This window comes from Xiphophorus couchianus, chromosome 7, assembly GCF_001444195.1.
Source record: "Xiphophorus couchianus chromosome 7, X_couchianus-1.0, whole genome shotgun sequence".
Taxonomy (NCBI): Eukaryota; Metazoa; Chordata; class Actinopteri; order Cyprinodontiformes; family Poeciliidae; genus Xiphophorus; species Xiphophorus couchianus.
Genome location: NC_040234.1, coordinates 37,445,253 through 37,459,905, shown reverse-complemented (window position 1 = coordinate 37,459,905; position 14,653 = coordinate 37,445,253).

The window sequence follows — 14,653 nt, the reverse complement described above, 5'->3', positions numbered from 1 at the left end:
TCTGACTCTAACGCCTCAGTTATCTCATTTGCTTCTCTTGACCACATACATATCAGCTGATGTAAGGCGGAGCGGCTGAGCAGCAAGTTGGGCCCGATAAGAACGGATCTGGTGTGTGAGCTGAACAGTGAAGTGGATCTCAGACAGAAGCTAAATTTAAAGGCTGAATTTCTCACTTAGTGTTGTTCTTAAATACTTTTGGTCATGCTGCTTGGTTCAACATCTATGTTTGCTGAGACAGACTGTAAAAGAGGCTCCTGGAGTTTTCGCTCAGGTTTCAAAGACTGTGGTAGTTAAACCACTTTTCATCAATTTTAAGCAATTATCGACCAATATCAAACTTACCTTTTCTGGCTAAAATATTAGGAAAAAATCGTTTTTCAACAGATAAATGGCTTTCTAGCCCTGAACAACTGATGCTCATCAGTCAGGCTTCCATCAACATCACAGCATTGAAACTTCTCTTGTTAAAGTATTTAATGACCTCCGTCTAAAACACTGACCGTAATAAAATGTCAATATTCGTTTTACTTGACTTGAGCGCTGCATTCGATACAGTCGATCATGATATTTTATTATCCCGATTAGAAAACTGGGTTGGTATTTCCAGTATAGTACTCAGCTGCTTAAATCTTACCTGTCCAATAAAACCTTTTGTGTCTGTAGGCAACTTTAAATCCAAGCTGAATGAAATTACCTATGCTGGAGTTCCCCAAGGCTCCATCCTGGGGCCGTTTCTTTTCAATATATATATGCTTCCATTAATTCAAATTATACAAAATAATAAGATAGAATACCACAATTATGCTGATGACACACAGCTGTACGTTAGTCTTTCACCAGGAGATTACAGTCAGGTCCAAATACTCACTAAATGTATTGAGCAGATTAATGTCTGGATGGGCCAAAATTTTGTCCAACTAAATAAAAATAAAACTGAAATATTAGTGTTTGGAACAAAAGAGCATAGATTAAAAATAATCACCCACCTTCAGTCTTTTGGTTTAAAATTACAAAGCCAAGAATCTGACGTTGATCATGGATCCTGATCTGAACTTTAATAACCACATCAAATCTATAAAAAGATCATAATGCCATCTAAAAAATATTGCTAAACTTAAACGACTTTTGAATGAAATTAGCATGAAATTAGTTCATGCTTTTGTTTTTAGTAGACTCAATTACTGCAATGGCATTTTTACTGGATTATCACAAAAAAGCAAAAGACAGCTCCAGCCTGTCCAGAATGCTGCTGCAAGAGTCCTGACTAAAACAAACAGAGATCAGCACATCAGTCCAGTTCTAAGATCCCTGCAGAATACATTTCTGATCTTCTTCAACCATATAAACCTCTCAGACCTTTAAGATCATCAGAATCAAACCTACTAACTATTCAGAGTCATAACTAAACTTCCTGCTCCCCCAGTGAGTTTATTTAAAATGAGGTTAAAAACCTTTTTATTTGCAGTTGCCTATTTGTAATTTTTTTATTCTACTCAATTAATATTACATTTAAGATGTTCAATATTTAATCTGTCTATATTTAATCTGCTTGATTTTTTTATCATCTTGTATGATGTTTTTAGTCTTTGTTGTACAAGCACTTTGACTGAAAGGTGCTGTATAAATACAGTTTCCATCCATCCATCCATCCATCCATTTTCTGCCTCTTATCCAGGGTCGGGTCGCGGGGTCAGCAGCTTCAGAAGGGAGGCCCAGACTTCCCTCTCCAGCCTCTTGTTCCAGCTCCTCCAGGGGAATCCCGAGGCGTTCCCAGGCCAGTAGAGGAACATTGTCCCTCCAGCGTGTCCTGGGTTTTCCCCTCCTCCCGGTGGGACCTGAACTCCTCACCAGGGAGGCGTCCAGGAGGCATCCTGACCAGATGCTCCTCAACTGGCTCCTCTCGATGTGAAGGAGCAGCGGTTCTACTCCTGGATGACTGAGCTTCTCTCTCTAAGGGAGAGCCCAGACACCCTGCGGAGAAAACCCATTTCGGCCGCTTGTATCTGCGATCTCGTTCTTTCGGTCATGACCCAAAGCTCATGACCATAGATGAGGGTGGGAATGTAAATCGACCGGTAGATCGAGAGCTTCGCTTTTTGGCTCAGCTCTCTCTTCACCACGACGGACCGGTACAGCGCCGCTTGACAGCAGACGCTGTGCCAATCCGCCTGTCGACCTCCTGCTCCCTTCTTCCCCCATTCGTGAACAAGATCCCGAGATACTTGAACTCCTCCACTTGGGGCAGGACACCCCCCCGGACCCGGAGAAGGCTCTCTACCCTTTCCGGCTCAAGACCATGGCCTCGGATTTGGACTGATCCTCATCTCAGCTGCTTCACACTCGGCTGCGAACCGCTCCAGTGAGAGCTGCAGATCACGGCCTGATGGAGCCAACAGGACCACATCATCCGCAAAAAGCAGAGATGAGACCCTAAGGCCACCAAATCGGATCCCCTCAACACCTTGGCTGGTCTAGAGATTCTGTCCATGAAAGTAATGAACAGAATCGGTGACAAAAGGCAGCCCTGGCGGAGTCCAACTCTCACTGGAAGCGAGCCCGACTTATTGCCGGCAATGTGGACCAGACAGCATAGCTCCTAGGATCATTGGCGCCCTCAAAGCCCTCCACCACGGTAAGGTGGCAGCCCAAGGAGAGGAATACAGTTGCCTTACCAGTTATTACATTTCTACATGTAGCTCAGTGGTAAAGCAGAAGCACCACATATGGAGGCAACAATCATCTCAGGAAGTTGTTCCGGTTCGATTCCCAGCCCAGGACCTTTTCCTGCATCTCCCCTGTTTCTCTCTGCTTTTCCTCCTGTCCATCTGCTGTAGAAAAACGGCCAATGGTTCCACAAAAACCTTACAAAATGTTGCAAAAAATGTTTTTTAAACATTATGAAAGTTTTTTTTATGACTTATTTGGTATCTTTAACTTTGAACATCTCCTAGAGTTCTGATCAGTCCATCATCTGAACATAGAGAGAGGATGAGCCAAAGTCAAGCTAACCTAGGAGGAGCTGCACAGATCTACAGCTCAGGTGGGAGAATCCAATGTCAAGGTAACAACTGTTACTAATAAGGTTCCCAAATTCAATGGAAAAGTTGCTAAATCCAGATGAAGTCTGTGGGACTTTGGGTGAGTTATGTAAGGAACAAAGCAAACATGAAGAATCTGCTTTCTGGAAGAAAACTGTAGTAATTACTGTGTATAATTTAATGAGGCATTAAATTACACACAATGACTAGGTGGCCGTGCAGCATTTAACTCATTTTGCTGGCCTGGTTCCCATGCCATGAACCAGACCTCCTCAGTGTTTACTGTGAAATCCCTCTGATCACCAAGTGTCTTTGTTTGGGTGTCACTTATGACACATTCTGCCCTGCATTTCCTGTCTCTTCTTTGGACACTCTCCTTTAACTACCATTCATCGTCTACTCGTTCGCTGACTGATTGACAAGAAAGGCAAATGCAGAATGTAATGCTCCACAAAATGAGCAGAAACTCTGCAGGATGGACGGAGAGTGGATCGGTACTCCGGTCACTTATTGGCTTTGTTTGGAGAATCATGTCACCGCATGAAAAAAGCATAAAGGACACACAAAACAGCCCATCCGGTGCCTCAGTGTAGGATATAAACTGTAATTGAAAATCTCATCAGGGACTTTCCCAACCACAGCTGCAGGGTAGAGTTTAGATTTATGGCCTGAGCCAGAGCTAAACCCGATGCAAGCCCGAGCCAAACTCAGTGTGAAAATCTAACCAGAATTATTCCCTTGATGGCTGAAGGGACACTTCTTACTCAAACGACAGCAGTAAAATCTTAATTAAAATAAGATGTCTGGCTTACTGCGGGCCCGGGTCTATAATTAAAGTTAATCAGTCGGGTTGTATCGGGCCGGGTTGGATGTTTCTGAGTGTTAATGCCTCGTCACCCTGACCTTGGAATCTGGGAAACCCTACTCATATCTGCACTAACAAACTTTGTTTGACCCTCTAATGGTTTGTGTCTAGTTAAATCACTTGTAAACAGATTTCAGATGGAAAATCTGCGTTTGGTTTTCTGTCCATCCTGCTTCCCCTTTTTATTTGTTTTAATGCAGCAGTTTGTAAATGTTGGATGAAGCAAGGATTTCATTCTGATAATGACTGTCTGAGCCGTGTTGTGACTGGGAGAAGGCAGCAGGTTGTTAACTCACGGCCAGACGGCTGGGAGTTCGTTCATGGTGACTGAGTCACAGATGCTCCACCTCAATGTGGAAAGCAGCTGCTGGCGCAGCTTCTGCGCTGCAGATGCCCACACAGCCTGGAAGAAATGAGGAAACCACAAGCCTGGCAATTATTTACTGTAGTCCATGAAGGGAATTCTCCCCAGGAGGAACAATGACAGCCTGATTCAAGCCTAACAAAGGAAAAGCAGCTTTTGGACTTTCTGCACCGAGTTTGTCTTAAATGCTGTCAAACTTCATTATTTGGTCAGGTACGTGGCCATGGAGAAACATTTTATTCTATGTGGCCTTTGCCTATGATTGCACTAAATGCTACATTTATTAAGGAATCTTCTAACTAAATGCTCCTAAATTAAAGCAAAGAAAGAATCATTTTCACTCAAGATCTCAGTTTGACAAAAAAATAAAAGGGTTTTAGGGTTAAAAATAGCACACCTTGTGCCAGACTCTCCCAAGCCTAGAAATAGAACAACATAGAGACGTTTTCAAAGGGTGGTGGAGGGAAGATTTGAGGCCCTTGGAATTATTTTTTTCAACCCTGACAAAAATCCATGAATGGTACAAATTTTGCAAAGTGGTTCAAGAAAATCTTAGTAATTCACTTTAGACTTAGACTTAGACTGACTTTATTGTCATTTTGCATGCACAGGGTGAATACAGAAGGAAATTTCGTTGCATACGGCTCAGGACAATGTTTGAGGTTCCAATGTTGTGAGGTTACTCCAGAATAAAATAAAATACAGTATAAAATATGAATATAAAATATAAAATATAAAGTACAGGACTGACAGTAAAATAGAAGTTATTTAGCTCTGTACATGTGCAAGGTATAAAGTGGAAACCAGTTTTTGAGTGCAGTCCAGTTAAGAGTTCAGCAGTCTGATGGCAAGTGGGAAAAAGCTGTTTCGGAACCAGGTGGACCTGCACCGGATGCTGCAGAACCTCTTTCCAGAGGGCAGCAGGGAGAACAGTCCATGGTGGGGGTGTGAGGGGTCACTGACGATGTTTCGGCCTCGGGACACGCAGCTCTGGGATGAAATGTCCTGAATGGAGGGAAGGGGGGCCCCGATGATCCTCTCTGCTGTCCGCACCACTCTCCTCACGTTCTTCCAGTCGGAGGCGCTGCAGCCTCCACACCACACAGAGAGGCAGCTGGTCAGAATGCTCTCTATGGTGCTTCTGTAGAACGTCTTGAGGATGGGCGGGGGCAGGTGTGCTCTTCTCATCCTCCGCAGGAAATACAAACGTTTCTGTGCCCTCTTGACCAGAGACGTGGTGTTCACAGTCCAGGTGAGGTCGTTAGTGATGTGCACCCCCAGGAATTTGGTGCTGCTGACCACCTCCACAGCCGAGCTGTTGATGAGCAGTGGAGCGTGGCTGGGCCGGTTCTTCCTGAAGTCGACGATCATCTCCTTCGTCTTGTCAACGTTCAGGATCAGGCTGTTGTCTCTGCACCAGTCCACCAGCTGCTCCACCTCCTCTCTGTAGTCCAGGTCGTTGTCGTCTCTGATGAGGCCCACCACCGTTGTGTCGTCCGCGAACTTCACGATGTGGTTGGTGGCGAACCTGGGGACGCAGTCGTGTGTCATCATAGTGAACAGCAGAGGGCTCAGGACGCAGCCCTGAGGGGAGCCTGTGCTGAGGGTGATGACATCGGAGGTGTGTTGTCCGATCCGGACTGACTGAGGTCTGTCGGTGAGGAAGTCTAGCAGCCAGTTGCGCAGGGGGGTGCTGAAGCCCAGGTGTCCCAGTTTTCCTGCCAGATGCTGTGGGATGATTGTGTTGAACGCTGAGCTGAAGTCCAGGAACAACATCCGCACATGAGTGTTCTTCTCCTCCAGGTGAGCCAGGCTCAGGTGTAGGGCAGAGGAGATGGCGTCCTCAGTGGAGCGTTTTCGGCGGTAGACAAACTGGAACGGGTCGAATGTGGAGGGGAGTCTGGAGACGATGTGTTCTTTTACCAGCCTTTCAAAGCACTTCATCATGATGGGAGTCAGTGCCACAGGCCGGTAATCGTTGAAAGAGGTGACTTGAGGTTTCTTCGGCACCGGAATGATGGAGGCAGTTTTGAGACAGGCTGGCACTGTGGCTTGGTCCAGTGAGGTGTTAAAAATGTCTGTTAGGACACCAGCCAGCTGACCTGCACATTCCCTGAACACCCGCCCAGGTATGTTGTCGGGGCCTGGGGCCTCCGTGGGTTGACTCTTTTCAGAGTCTTCAACACATCGGCTGTGTCCAGGCAGAGTGCCTCCTCTTCCTGGTGGGGAACAGTTTTCTTTGCCGGAGTACTGTTCAGTGCCTCGAACCTCCCAAAGAAGTTATTGAGTCCATTGAGAAAGTCAGCATCAACTTCACCCACTGGGGGGGAGGATGGATTGTAATCTGTGATCGCCCGTATGCCTTGCCACATACTCCTGATGTTGCTGGTGTCGTGGAAGAACTCCTGTATTTTCCGACTGTGGGTTCGCTTTGCTAACCTGATAGCACGGTTCAAGTTGGCTCTCGCTGTCCTCAGTGCCTCCTTGTCGCCAGACTTGAAGGCTGAGTTCCGTGCTTTTAGCATTTCCCGTACCTCCTTAGTCATCCAGGGTTTTTGGTTGGCCCGGGTGATAATGTTCTTAGTGATGCTGACGTCCTCTGTGCACTTGTTGATGTAGTATTAACATTTTTTGCTTTCATTGTGTCAAAGGGACCACAAATTACTCCAAAGTTATTGTCATGTTTGGTACAAGATGAGGGCAGTTTAAATGAGGCACAGATAAGAAGAGCATAGTAAGGAACCAAACAGCAGCAGCGAGGTTCAGAACCTGACTGACAACCAGGAGCTGGAATAGCAGTGAGTCGATTCAGTGGCCGATTTTTTGACCAGCTGCAGCTGAGAGCTTAGGGCAGAAAGGCAGAGAGAATGGCACAGGGAACGAGGAAAATAAAACTGCAGCAATTGCCACAGGATCTAAATATGACATCTAAAATAACTAAGTTTGAAGAGAACAAGACTGAGCAAATCATGGGAGAACAAACTTACAATATCTGAATTAACAGATAAGATGAAGATAAAAGATGAAGAAATAGGAAACAGAAGCAAAGAGTCCAAACATGATACTGCAGGTGTGACAAACTAGCGTTAGCTAACACAGAGTGACCCACAGGCTTTAGTTGTTGCTGAGAATAGAAAAACATTTCTTCAGATTTCAATAAAACAATTTAAAAGGCAGGAAAGTACTTTTCTTTTAAAATCAAGCATACAACACAATTTATAGGTCTCTAATTCACAATTACTTACCTCTCTACAAAAAGCATGCTTCTTTCTTTACTGCATGAAAAATAGCATTTTAGCATATTTTTCAAATATCAAAAGTAAAGAATGGTTTGCATTAAATTATTTTGGAGTGATAAAAAAATGTAATGCAGACCCAAAAGACAATTTTAAACTTGATGGTTTAGTTTGTTCACCACTAAGACATAGAAAAATAAATCTATTTGCAGAAAGTGAAACATCATCACCAAGATGGCGGCGCGTGTAGACGCTGCGGCTCGGAGCTCCTGTGTTTTTATTGATGTCTTCGCTCAACAAACTACTGGAAGCCTTGACAACTTACAGCAGATTAGAACTGTGGGACATAGGAACACAGTTTGGACTTCACACACCCACCAAGCTGGACTTTATTCCTCCAGAGCTGCTACGAACACCTGGGACTATGATCATTCCCCCCATGCTGCCAAGGCGACGGAGGAGGCAGCGCAAACAAAAGAGGGGTAAGAGAGCCGGCGTGCGGGCTAGGCTACAAGCTAGCCCTCATAAACCGGCCCTCCCCAGCCTCTTCCTCGCCAATGCCAGGTCCCTCGTCAACAAAATCGACGAGGTGCGACTCCGGATTATCTCTCGCCGGATGGACAGCTGTGTGACTATTGTCACAGAGACCTGGCTGGAGGATAACATCCCGGACGCAGCGGTGGAGATAACGGGGCGCGCTCTGTTCCGGGCGGATCGGACTGCAGCTTCGGGTAAGGGCAGAGGCGGAGGTTTGGCATTGTATGTACACAATGCCTGGTGTACAGCCACACACTCTGTGGGAACATTCTGCTCTCCTGACTTGGAATATCTGGCGGTGAAATGCAGACCCTTCAAGTTGGTGAGAGAACTCTCGTCCATTGTGATCGTGGCCGTCTACATACCACCGAGGGCTAATGCTAAGCTAGCATTAGAGGAGCTGTACTGCCTGATCAGCGTGCAGATGAACTCCAACCCGGAGGTGGCCGTGATTGTGGCGGGGGACTTTAATCACGTGGAACTGAAGGCTGTGTTTCCCAAATTCCACAAATCCATAAACTTTCCCACCAGAGACAATAACATTTTGGACCAGGTCTACTGCAATATCCCCGGAGCCTACAAGGCTGTAGCAGCTCCACATCTGGGCATGTCTGACCACATCTCAGTGGAGCTGATTCCTGTCTACAAGCCTCTGGCCTGCAGAACTAAGCCGACCACCAGAATAGTTCAGGTCTGGACTGAGGAGGCCTCCTCTGCACTTCAGGACTGCTTTGAGCATACAGACTGGAGTGTGTTCAGGGACGGCGCAGACTTGGAGGAATACTCATCGTCCGTTCTGTCCTATGTTCAGTTCTGCACCGACGCTGTCCTCCCTGTTAAGACCATAAAAGTGTTTCCAAACCAGAAACCATGGCTGGACAGCACAGTACGGGCCCTGCTGAAAGCCCGGGATGCTGCCTACAGGTCTGGAGACGGGTTGGCTTATAGCAGGGCCCGGTCGGAACTGAAAAAAGGTATTAAGCAGGCCAAGCTCCAGTACAAACAGCAGATTGAGGAACATTTCATCAACAACAACCCCCGAAGCATGTGGAGAGGCATTAGAACCATGACGGACTACAAACACAGCACTCAGCTGACCAGCCGCGACCCCACCCTGCCTGACACCTTAAACAGTTTCTTTGCCCGCTTTGACACGGCGGGCAGCAGAGAAGCCGTACATCTACCCCAACTGGAAGAGCAGCACCAGCCCCTCGTCCTACAGAAGCATCAGGTGACGTCCACCGTGAGGAGGATCAACACCCACAAAGCTCCAGGACCGGACAAGGTGTCAGGCCAGACGCTGAAAACCTGCGCCGACCAGCTGGCAGGAGTGTTTCTGGACATTTTCAATCTGTCCCTGCAGCTCGCCACGGTTCCTGAGTGTCTCAAGTCTTCCACCATCATCCCTGTACCGAAGAAGAGGTCCATCACCAGCCTGAACGATTACCGGCCCGTCGCTCTGACCCCGGTGATCATGAAGTGCTTTGAGAGGATTCTTCTGAGGTACATCAGAGACTTCATCCCCACAAACCTGGACAGCCTTCAGTTCGCCTACAGAGCGAACCGGTCAACAGAGGATGCTGTCTCCATCACTCTGCACACAGCCCTGACCCATCTGCAGCATCCCAACACCTACGTCAGGATGCTATTTGTAGACTTCAGCTCAGCATTTAACACCGTCATCCCAGACAAGCTGGTGCTGAAGCTACTCGAGGTGGGGCTGCCCACTTCACTGTGCCACTGGAGCAGAGACTTCCTCACCAACAGGCCTCAGGTGGTGAGAATAAGTGGCTCAACATCGTCCCCACTGGTCCTCAACACAGGCACGCCGCAGGGCTGTGTGCTCAGCCCAGCTCTCTTCACCCTGTTTACACACGACTGCGTGGCCATCCACCCCACCAACACAGTCGTGAAGTACGCGGACGACACAACAGTAGTGGGTCTCATTTCAGACAACAACGAGACCCACTACAGAGAGGAGATTCTGCAGCTCACTCAGTGGTGTTCAGCCAACAACTTGGTGCTGAACACAGGGAAGACCAAGGAGGTCATTGTGGATTACAGAAGGTCCAGGAGGACGGCTCACACTCCCCTTCTCATAGATGGAGAAGTGGTGGAACGTGTGGACAACATCAAGTTCCTGGGCCTCCACATCACTTCTGACCTCTCCTGGAACACAAACACCTCCCACCTGGTGAAGAAAGCACAACAAAGGCTCTTCTTCCTCAGGAAACTGAGACGGGCTGGACTTTCCTCACGGCTGCTCGTGAACTTTTACAGGGCGACGATCGAGAGCATCCTCTGCCTCAACATGACTGTGTGGTATGGTAGCTGCACAGCACTGGAGAGGAAACAACTGACACGGGTGGTGAGAACAGCACAAGGCATTGTGGGATGCCCCCTCCCAGACCTGGACTCCATCTACACAGACCGGGTCAAGAAGAGAGCTGGATCCATAGCCATGGATTCCAGCCACCCGGGCCACAGACTGTTTGTGCCGCTGCCATCAGGCAAGCGGTACAGGAATATACGGACTACAACAAATAGACTGAGAAACAGTTTCTTCCCCACAGCCGTCAGAGCCATTACTCCCTGCCGCCCCCCCCCTCCCACACATATCATAACCTCGCAGTCACACATACATATCCCCCACCCCCACACAGCCATATTGTTCTGCACTTTGCACTGTCACATCATCTGTACTTTGCCATAATTGGACCTGCTGCTACTTCTTTGGTGTGGTTGAGTGCCTTTAGTTAATTTAGTTGTATATATTGTTATTATTATTATTGTGTGTTTGTTTATTTTATTTATTGTATATATTTGACTTTTTGCACGGGAGTTGCAAGAGAAATTTCGTTGAATCCTGTTCAATGACAATAAATGCTATCTAATCTAATTTCAAAATGTTTTAATTTCCAGGCATATGACTAAGCATGCAACTCCTGCAGAGGTAAATTAGCTCGTACCACAGCGACGTTGCCTTGACTACAACCTTGGTTAATACAATCAGCGGCAGGAATCAAGCCGTTACATAACATCTCCGTTCCTGTTACAGTGGACCGGCCACTGCTCCTTAAAACAGACACTAGAAAGTTTTTTGGCTGTTCACGTGTGTGGCCGTGTGTATGCAGGGGTGTGTGTGTGTGTGTGTGTGTTCATCTGGATGTAAAGAACTGCACTATTGTTTTCATTGAAAGGTGAGGGAATCCAGGGTCCTGAAAAGCACCTCTCATCCAAACCCTTCCTTCTACACTTGACATGCACGGGACAATTCCTCCTGCTGGCCAGCTGAGCAGGACACTGGGGGGAAAGGACTGCGAGAGAAGGGCAAAGGAGAGAAATGAATATAACAAAAAGAACAAACACGTCTGACCTAAATTTGTAGCCGTACACCATAAAATAACAGATGAAAACAACTATTGTTTTTTTTAGTAGCGGTGCTAACGGGGTGTGTTTGGTAGAGTGTGTGTTGGAGGTGAGTGGGTCCGTTAGCAGGGTCAGGAATCTTTAAAAGCACATCCTCTAGAGCCTGGGGCATGCTAGGAGAGGAATACCAAGCTCTGCAGACAATTGGCTTGGGGGTGGAGTCACCGCTGCCCACCAGCCTTTTAGCACTCTGACCACTGGGTGACTACCAACATTACACTGCAATGTTTCACCATCTCTTTTTCTCTTTCCACCAGTTATGAAACTTGCTCAACCACTTCACCCAACAATTAACACATTTATGTTTCTGTTTGTGTCTTTGGCTTGGAGGTGAAGATGCTCTCTGCAGAGCCTTCCTCAAAGTTTGATGAAGGTAGACAGGAAGGCCTGTATTCTGGTTGTGATTTGCTTGTCATTCCACCATTGTCTAATGCAGCGTTTCTCAATCCAGTCCTCAATCACCCATAGATTCAATCCAGGTGTGTAACAGAAGGGAAACACCTAAAACATGCAGGGCAGGGGCCCTAACAGGCTTTTGCAGCACTTGATGGTCATGCAATCATTTGAATCAGCTGTTCTGGAATAGAGGCACATCTAAAACATGCAGAGTAGGGGGGCCTGAGGACTGGAATTGAGAAGCACTGGTCTAATGACACATGAAGAGTCTGGATTGTTCACAGTGTGGAAAAGGAACTGCTTGCAGAAAATCCCATGATGCAGCAGTTTCACCCCAAAGGATGAAGTCCAGCTAGTCAACGTGGGAGATGGTCATAGACTGAGCTGGATGACATGTTGGGTTAGATACAAGCCATGTTTAACCAACGCCAAGGAGTTCCAGCGACTCAGGCAACACTGTTTAGGGTTCAGTTAGTCATCGGTCATGACATCCAAGTTTGTAACTGCCTTTGATGGAGAATGTTACGGTCCGACCAATAAGGCACAAGGACAAAGGCATATACTGTATGAAAAAATATTTTCTATTTATTTTTTAAAAAGTCTTAACAAAAGCCTTTCAACAGCAAATCTCAAAAATATAACAAAATGGGCCCAAAAGAAATCAACTACGGCATACCTACTTCAGGATAACAAACCAAAAACTGACCTCACACAATGAACACACAGGAATTTATACACAAAGGCTAGCCTGCACAAACGAGGAGGGGTGGGAAATGAGACAGACAGACAATGCATAAACATAAATAATTAATTCAAACCAACACATTTTGACTACAAAACAACTATAAAAACAAAACAACCTAACACCAAAATTGTTTAAGGACTTATGATATTAATAGAGAGAGAGGCAGGTTCTTTAACATCAAGTCCCCTGTTTCCAGCAGCCTGATGGTTTGTTCCACTTCCTGGTTTGCCTTTCAACCAGTCCTCTCACTCAGCCAGTCCTTCAAACTCAGCAAAACAAAGTAGTTAATAATTCAAATAAACAAAAGGAGTTTACTAAATGTGTGCACCCATAATAGTAAACAACCTAATGCAATAAACACAAAAAAAGTGAAATTATAAATGTATTGTATGAAAACATTGAAATAAATACTAACACTGGGGAAACAAGGGAGGAACCTCCACAGAGAAGAAGAAAAAATGTCATATGGATGAAAGAAGCAGTTGATCAGGTGAGCAGGCAGCTTTGATGGCTGCTGGACGCGTCCATGTGGGCAACTGTCACCAGGTGTGAGGCGAGGACGTCGGGTGCGTCACCATATTTTCTGTTGACCGTGTTACGTGGCGCCTCAGCGAGATATGCCAAGCACTCATGCATTGTTTGGACCTGGTCAGTTTGTGTCTCAGTCTGAGCACAGCATGAAGATTTGAAGTAGATTAAACTGATGGTAGATGAAGAGGCGACCTGGAGTTGGTTTGGACATAGAAGGTGATGCCAGTGCAGAACTCAGCACCATCAATAGTTTGATGCACAATTAGATCTTGTGATGAAAGGTCAGCTTGTCTGGGAAGGCAATTAGTTTTAGAGGGTCAGACGGAGATGATGGAGTTTCATCCAGACAGTCCAAGATTCACACTGGGTAGAGATGAGCAACGCGAGGAGAAGATTTCCTTAGAAAACATTTAAAATCATATGAATAATAAAGTTAATTAATTAATTAATCATCATCATCATCAATTTGGAAGACAGACTGTTGCACAAGCAACATGGACAACAGCAGCCTTTAGATGACCTCTGACCTCTTAGTAAAAAACATCTCATATTTACATACATGCATCCATGCATGAGCGATGGGCTTGTTCATTTAATTTTTGGTGAATAGCTTCAAGGCTTATACAGTGTGTAGCTAATTACTGGAACTTGAAACATTAACAGGAAGCGTGCTTCGTCAGTCAAACCTTTTCATCTCAGCGCCTTTAAAAATCTGTCTCTGAATGTTGCCAAACAGCAAGAGACAGGTCTGCTTGTACGCTGTGGATAACAGAGGACTGTTGCTGTTTGTAGACACAAAGGAGAACAAGCTTTCAGGAAAACTTCAGAGAACGACATCACTTCCTTCGTCTGACAGAACGCAGTCAGGAGTGGAACAATTAAAATGGAAACAAAAATGTGTCAAAATGGAAACAAAAATGTGTCAAATATGGAGAAAAGAAATATTCAGACTAAAAACTGACATGTTTTGCATTTAAGAGTTGACAAAGGCATCACCTTAAGATATTTGTGAGGTTGAGTCAACATCCTTCCTGACAGTGAGAACAAGATGAGTTGTGTAGTTGAAGCCTGGATTTTCTGGTCTAAGCAGCTGTCAGTTTGTTCACTGACATTATGCATGCTCAATATCTGCCATGCTGCTTTCTACTCTGTCAATGGGGGTAATTTAGGGAACAATGAGGCCCTCTAGTTAGTAACAGAGCCCTCTTTGTGGCACGGGCCCCTGGGGGCCGCTAATCTCTGCCAAGGAAAACAATGGCTCACTGCTGCAGTAGAGGCTTCAGGTTCAAATACAACCTTAAATACAAACACACAACCTTAACACAGATGGTTGCTGTCCATCTTGATAGTAGGACTAAACGACCTCATAACCGTTTGGCAAGTTTCCAGGATAACATTAGAGAAATTAGAGACTCTGACAGTATACAATATTTACCCTAACAACCCTTGCTCTAAACAGAAGGTGTTTCTGCTGTTACCTAGCAAATTCTACTGTTGATACATCACTCT